Consider the following 8,549-nt stretch of genomic DNA (forward strand, 5'->3'; position numbering starts at 1 on the left):
GAGAGAGAGAGAGAGAAGGCGAAAAATAAAAAGAAATCAATATTGGGAAAAGGCAAATTGATAATCTGGGCATTAGGTTAATTGCTGCTAATTAATCCTGAATTGCTAATTAACCGACTAAATACAAACCAATCGCAGAATAGTCGTATTAGTTGTTAGAATAATTCGTTAGGATAAGTATTTTTCATTTACATATCAATACACATAAGCAGAAAATTGATTTATAATGTCACTTTCGATGCAACCACAATAACCGCTATGATTTCAATAGTGCTTGTATTTCAATTTGTTCATTATTAACTGATTACGCTGATTGTATAAAATCGATACAGTGAGCTTCAGTAACAGTATATTTATGAGTTATCCCGATTAGTGCTGGCGCTGATCATAAATTTGTACAGATAGATCAAATAATCTTAACAATTTATTTTACCAATTCCATCACGATTACATTTGATTCATGGAGTAATAAAGCTTTTCGTTCAATTTATATATAACTCATACAAATAATTCTTTTCCACCCCATTAATTACTATAACCTATCAGTTATAATTACTTATAATCATATTGTTTCATGAACTAATAAAAAACAGACATTGCGAGAATAATTTCGAGGGTAATTCTAATTAAGACAAATAAACAGATGTATAGTATAATAAAAAAATGTCATTACATAAATGATTGCTTTAACAGACATTTTAATTAAAAATAAAATTTTATATCTTCAACGGCATAAATATATTGTCCGGAAAGTTCGTGCCGATTTTGAAGGAAAATTGAAAACGCAGAAGATTTAAATTTTATACATTTATTAAATTTAAATCTTTTGCGGCACGAACTTTCCGGACAACCCAATATATTCATTTTTGTAAGCACAAATTCGACGATTTAATTATTTAATACAAATTCATTGGTTGCGTTCAGCAAAGAAAGCAGCTTTGGAATTATTGTAAAATTTTTTAATATAATCTGTTTATATCTCGATTTATATATTTACATCCAATGAGGAATTAAGAGCAAGACTATTTTACAAAAATTGCGAAGCTGTTTTTTCAATTGCTAAACGCAGCAAATTGTTTTTTATTCTGTTGATATAATATAGATATAATTATGAATTTTTAAGAAAATTCAATATATATAGTATATAACAAATACAAATTTTCAATAGTGTTCAATAGTGTTCAATAGTGTGAAATTTTCATAGTGTGATTCTTTAAGAATATATTTTCCTGTTTGCTTTTTTTGCATAATTCGCAAAATTGAGCTTAGGAAAGCTAAAAAATAGAAAAGGACAATAGAAATACGAAGAATCTCCGTCGAAGTCATTAGTATTTCTATTGTTCTGTGTAAAGCTATGCTCGACCTAAGAGAACAACAGTTAACAGAATTCCAGAATTCGATACACAGTACATTTTTGCTATTAGTATAGAAAAACTTACAAATTCTTTAGCAAAAATTTTCTTTCCAAACTTTAATCACGTTTTTCTCAAAATAATATTTTTCATCAATTTTGCCACGATAACTTAAGAACGGTTGCAGAAATCGATAACATTTTTTTTTTAAATAAAGCTTTTTAATGAATTTTTCCGTAAACTGAATTTATTTTTGTATACGAAAAATTTATTTTCATCCATTATTTTTAGATTCGTTAATATCAAATAATTTAAATTTGTCGAGATTTTTAAATTTTTAACAGCCATTGTTCTTATCTTGATGTTTTTTTTCTATTTTAATTCAATCCATAGAGAGGGATCTCATAAATAAAAAACGACACCAAAAAAAAATTGAAAAATTTCAACTCGTTCATCCGGAATCGTAGCAAAATCACAGCAATGCGCAAATGATGCAGTCATTTTCAATTATCTATATCTCTCTCAAATATTCATATTTTTTGGACTTCTGCATCTGATTTTGTTCAATAAGAAAAACATATTAAAAAAAACCATTAAAAGAAAAATTTATGTATAGCTGTTTGCGTTTGTGCATAAGCGACATTTAAAATTTATTTTCGATTTGAAACCCCGGTTCTCTTATAAAAATAAAAGAAATGAATTTGTGCTTCATGGATACAAATCTCAATAACGAAATTGTTGAATAAGAAATATATAATTACATATAAAATGCAAATAAATAACAATCCAAATTGTAACAGCTAAAATTAATTTATATAATATTTTAAGAAAATAATTATTAAGTATATAAAATAATTTTAAAAAAACCTTGTAAGGTTAATAACAAAATGTAAGTGATTAATTAACCTTGCACATAATATAATAAGTAATAAATTATTTACCTCGTGATTGCTTGATCGTTGCTCGATATTTTTTATTTCCTTCTCCTCTTAGATTTTCTGTTGCACTCACACAACATTCACTCGCGGAAATATGGTTAATTATAAGCGGGCACATCAGTTATTGGAATATATCGGGATTGTACAGTTTTGGAGAACTTCTATAATTAATCAGATGCGATGCACTTCCTTATATTGCGACAGAAAAATTACACGAAAAAAAATATATTCACACAAAGCTATGATCATTTGATAATATTCATAATATCTCGCATATATTAGTTACAAAAATTTTTCACAAATTATTAGCATTGAATTTATAGGAATACTTATTTGACAAAATAACTAGCCTGTTCGCCAAGCGAATATAATTGATTCTTACTTATCCAATCAACTCGACAAAGCAAATTAGTTTTATGCAATTTTTGAATACACTCTATCGGTTGAGAAATAAAATAATATCTTCGTATTCCTCGTATCTTCTAGAACAGATTTAGCTGCTGCCAACTCGAACTGCGTCGCACAAATGATGATTGGACACTAGACACATTAGACACAATGGCTGCGGACTCAACAGTGAGCGCTCGCTGCTATTGATGTATTCTTATAGATTTAAAATATTGATTGGATGATCTAAAAGAATACATCAATAATAGCGAGCGCTTACTGTTGAGTCCGCAGCCAGTGTTGCCAACTCTCGAAAAAAAAAGGCGGTAAAAAATATTAAAATACTTAAATATTTAATAGTTCGATTTTAAAAATTAAAAAAATTAAATTTAAAATACAATTATAATCAGACATATTAATTTATTTGACAGAAAAATCAGCTTTTAAACGGGAGCACAGACTTTTGCATAACGTATAACATATAAAATACAAGTAAATCAACAAATCAAAGTCCTCTATTTCATAAAAAGAAAGAAAAAGAACTTTGATTCATTTTCTCATTATATATTATGCGTTAAAATATATTTTCACGTGTCGTTCAAACTGGCTGTTACAGCGACAAACAAGTTACGTGATGACTTTTGTCGTAAAATTATTAGGCCGGGTTCACACCTACCTAAGAGTCACTCGAAAGAACCGTGAAGATTCCTGCAGTCGTTGAAAGGGGGGAGGGGGAGGGGCTCAAGCGTTGATTTCGGATGACCCAGGGCAATCGTTGCGAAAATTCGATTGTTGGTGTAAGCGAGCGACAATGCGTCGAATTGCCGAGGAAGAGACCTTCGATACAAATCGTATACATTAAAGATACGACAGATGCTCTCTAAAGCTGCTAAGACAAGCCGAGTTGCTCGCTGCAATGTATTCTTTGAAAAAACGTCGGGATGAATCAGATTCTTTTCTGATGAAAAAATATTTACTGTTGATGTCAAAATCAATCGAAGGACGACGGCTCGCCTACAACACTGAGAATGTCTCTATTGTTGCCAGAACGAAATTTCCGACCAATGTTCACGTGCTAAGTGTTGTGTCCAGTGAGAGTGATGTCATACCACATTTCTTTAAAAAAGAGGAAACTGTCACAAAAGAAGTATATTTGCGCGTTCTGGATGTAGTGAAGTCGTGGATGGAAATTATGTCCAGAAGACCATATGTTTTTCAGCAGCTCATACGAGTCATTTGATTCAAAATTTGTTCTCAGACAACGTCGATATGTTTTGGTCCAAGGAATTCTAGCCTACCAATAGCTCAGATTTAAATCCCTTGGACTACTACATATGGAGCGTAGTTGAAAGGATCACAAACAAGTCTCAGGCATATTGTGTCCCAATGTGTCATCATTAAGGATCGCTATTGAGGCAGCATTCGTCAGTATGGACAGCGCTACATTACAACGTGCGTGAACGCTTCAAATCGAGAATAGAGGTCATCATTCAAATTAATGGGGGATATATCGAATAATTGTGCTACAAGGATCTCTCAAGTGCCATGTAAAAGAATTTTTTGTAATATTTAATTTTTCATTAAAAACATTTTGTTTAAAGAAATTGTTTGATTTGTCCAGATTTTGGTGATGCATCCTGTACATAAGCATATTGTTATAAAATAAACTAAGTAATATATATTACAGTAATGAGTAACATTATAATATACTAATATTATGCATAATATAGGAGAGGTCTGTTCGCGTAATTTAAATTCCCAAAAATTTTTGAACTTAAAATAAAATAGATATTATATTTCAGTGTGAAAAGAGAGAAGGTGAAGATATTTAGTGCAAAAAGTGCACAGGCAATTTCATTTTGTTGACGTTTCCTTGTAAAGTTCTAGATTTTTATCTCTAATACGAATTCTTTTATTGAACGGTATGAAGCCTCTATTAACGAATCAAAATCACAAGAAATAGCTAATTAGCTTTATATTACTTTTATAAAAGTATTCAGAAAAATAGCTAAATAATTACAGCTAATTTTTGCTAGATTAAAGAAAAAATATTTAAATTTAGCTGGAAGATACTTAAGTAGACATTGACAATACGAGACACGAGTGTCTGACCGCTGGCGTACGCGTCGGCGTATGCTCAACAGCCAAAAGTATCAAGGTATGCTATAACCGTTTATTGCTTTGAAACATTAGGTCTATTCACATCACTCGCAATCCCCCAAAATTTTTGCACTTAATCTTTAGGGTCTCTTTCACCAATTCTCCGATTAACGTAATTACATCAAGTTATATATATAGAATGTTACTCAAAGTAACAAAACACATATATTAGTACAATTTACAATTTTTAATATCAAATCAAAATTGAAATAAAAATCACAAGCAAAATACATACATATGTTAAATGCATTACTTTAAATACGAAGCGCCACTATGGTTGGATGTTAAGAAGTTGAACTATTATATATATATTCATAAATGAATTAATTTCAGAAATGATAATTGCGTATCGATATGGTTGTCGGACTTTCAACGCAATTAATCTGAAATATTAATAATCCCCCCAAATTAATCTTAATAAACTTATTGAGAAAAATATTGCCTCGGCCGGGAGTCGAACTCCCGGAGATAGATATTTTATTTTTTTAGTACCTGTATCTGTATCCAGGTACTGAAAATAAAATATCTTACACAACATTGATCATGATTGCCTACGTGAAAACTAAACATAATTTGCCTCAGAAGAGAAAGAAAGAGGAGATATTCTCTGATACATTGAACTGCTATTGGCATTTCTACGATTAATTTAACTAGAAGTTGATGAAAGAGACTCTTAGTTAATACGCGAGGTTTGTTTGCTTGCACTTTTGGATTCAAAATTTTCTCTTTTTCTCTATTCAATGCTCAAATATATATTTATCTTGTTTTAAGTATAAACATTTTTCGAGAACTCAAGCAATAAGAACAGACCTGCGATTGATCATTTGTATGATTGAGCATTTCTTTTCTTTAAAATTACTGTTACATCTAGCTAAATAATGGTCTCTATCCTTTTTTTTCTTTTAATACATAATTGTATAAATACTTTCTGAAGAAGTAAAGAATCAAAATATCATTATTTGTAAAAATTAAAATGAAATAAATATATATTCGGGCATTGTGAAGAGAGAGAAAATGAAGATGCTGAATACACAAAGTGCAAGCAACAGATCTATTATTTCTCCGTTTTGAAATAAAATAAGATTTTATAAAATAGATTTCTTTAAAAGATTATATTTTTCTTGATATACTTCGAAGAGGCTATCATCATATTGTATCCAATTTTTCTTTTAACAATAAAATTAATTTTGAGGATGTAAATAGTTTTTGCAAAGTGACTGAAATTGAAAATTTTATTTTTCCATATAAAAATTAATATTATACATATATCTATGAAACAGTTTAATAAGATCAATATTTATATCTAACAATACAATTTTATAGGTACATTAAATATATATTTTTTTATTTAATTTTAATTACTTTTTAAAACATGTCTATTTCTTATTGACTAATTTTTTATCCAAGTTTTAAATTGTCGCTTTTGTATCACTTTTAATCCTTAGTACACACGTGTGAATCATTCGTATCCTGCCAAATTCTTTTTTTTTTTAAATACTAAGAGCACTTAGTCAAATAACGGTCTTTTTTTCTATTACTAAAAAAAAGTTTAGCATTTAGAGAATAAATTTTGTACGTTACTGGTCTCGATTCGTGCGTATCCTTTAACTGGCTCCAAAGTTCATCTCTGGATCACAAATGATCCAAGATCATATTTTTCCTTTAAACGTTTTTGTTTCAGAGTTTATATTTTTTTATGAAACAGTGCATTTTTCTGATTTCATTAACTATATTTAATTACAACAATTTATCTATAATTTGTTATAAATATATAACTGCATAAATATTTTCTAAACATGTCAAAATATACGTAAAAATTAATAATTTATATATACTTGTAAAAGTGATGAAAATTACCAAGACACGAATAACCGAACGTGTGTATTAAGAGTTAAATTTAAAAAATCTGTAAGCTTCTCATAATATTTTTATTTTGTTACAAAATACATATAAATACGTATACATCTTTAATTTAAAGTGTAAAATAATTATACAAAATAACTTATTATTACTTTTCTTTCAAATTTTTACGTCTTGAGTAGTATGACTTCAAGAGTTACAAAAATAAAATTAAATCATAAGAATATCATATGTGAAATACAAGAAATATTTTAACAGAAATATAATTATAAATATGGTCATTCTTATCAAAAGAATAAACTTTGTGATAAAATCTTGTTTAAGAATTAAAACGCATAAGAGAGGCAAAATCGCCCGGTTCTCGTAACAACTAAATCTCTGGTAGAAAGATGTATGTGCGTAATATACATATTTTCTCCTAAGAGATAGTGCAAAACTTCTTCAAGATTTTACGTATTTAATCATTTTTTTTACGAAGAAGAAAATAGAATGTTACTGCAAATATGTCAATTCAATTAATGAATTCATTTTTTATTACTTATTTATTAGAATTACCTATTTATTAGTTATATTTTTGTAATAATACAACATAAAAAAACAATTCATATATGTATTAATAAAAAATCGATATTGTTATAATATATTAATCGCATATATTACTGTGATAGCATTTTAGTCGAAGTAAATGTAAAATAAGGAACAAAATATGCCAAAAAATGTATTTTATAAAGTGAAATCTATCTTATAATATTTTGAAGTAAAATAGTAATATTTCGGAATGATAGTTTGCCGTTTAGCCTTGATTTTAACTTTGTTATGATACAGCGCGTCGGTGCGTAGGCAACGGATGTCCTTGTTGTTGCTGTGAGGCGCGTCACGGTACATCTCCAACACTTCAACTGACATTGCCAGGAGGTAGTGACGCGCTGCCCGCAGCCCGCTGCGTCATTGTATTGTCAGTGGTATGATCGTACGACAAGTACAAAGGAAACGATCTTTCATTTCAATTAAAGTTGAGGATTGTTGGACCGCGTGAGTCATTTATTTGTGGTGATTGTTGACTTATAAGCATACTAAGACGATGGCTATTCAGCAAATATTTTACGCGATTTATTTTTTCAAACCGATAGAGGTTAGAAATATGTAAGTTACTATTTTATTAGCATATATATTTAATAATTATTTCTTTAACAATATGTGGAATATATTTTGTCGAATATGTTTTGCATATCACCTTGAACTTTTTACGGATTCAAATGTAATAGAAAATGTAATCATCTTTGAATTAAAAACGCGAAGTAACGTGTCAACTATTGGATCGAGTAATTTACGTAACGAAATGCCAATAATATTTTCGAATTTTCAATGACTAAAAAAACTTATTGAACGAATCAATTTTGAGCAATGTCGCGTTTAATTAGAAAATAATAGTAATGAATTTTAAAATTTTAATATTTCTTAATCGTGTAAGATGCGATCAAAAAACATAAAATAGCATCTCCTCGAGCAGTGTGAACGTAATTAATTGGATCCATAAGTAAGAAACCAATTATGTTCAATCATTCAATGAGCAGACTAGTTATTTTGTCGGCTTAATGCTATTTTTACTAATTTAGTCTAATTTTAATCTCGGTTCAACTCTTAATATTTTCCTAGTTCTAAGAATTAGAATAAGTTGAACTGAGATTAAAGTTAATCTATATTGGTAGAAACAGACATAGATATATCTATAAATTACAGGGAATCAATAACGTTTGTAACATTTTCCTCAGAGTGGAAACTCAAAAAGTGAAAATTTGTTGTACATATGCATGTATCTGCACAACACACACACACACACACACACACACAC

This window comes from Atta cephalotes (assembly GCF_000143395.1).
Source record: "Atta cephalotes unplaced genomic scaffold scaffold00001, whole genome shotgun sequence".
NCBI lineage: Eukaryota > Metazoa > Arthropoda > Insecta > Hymenoptera > Formicidae > Atta > Atta cephalotes.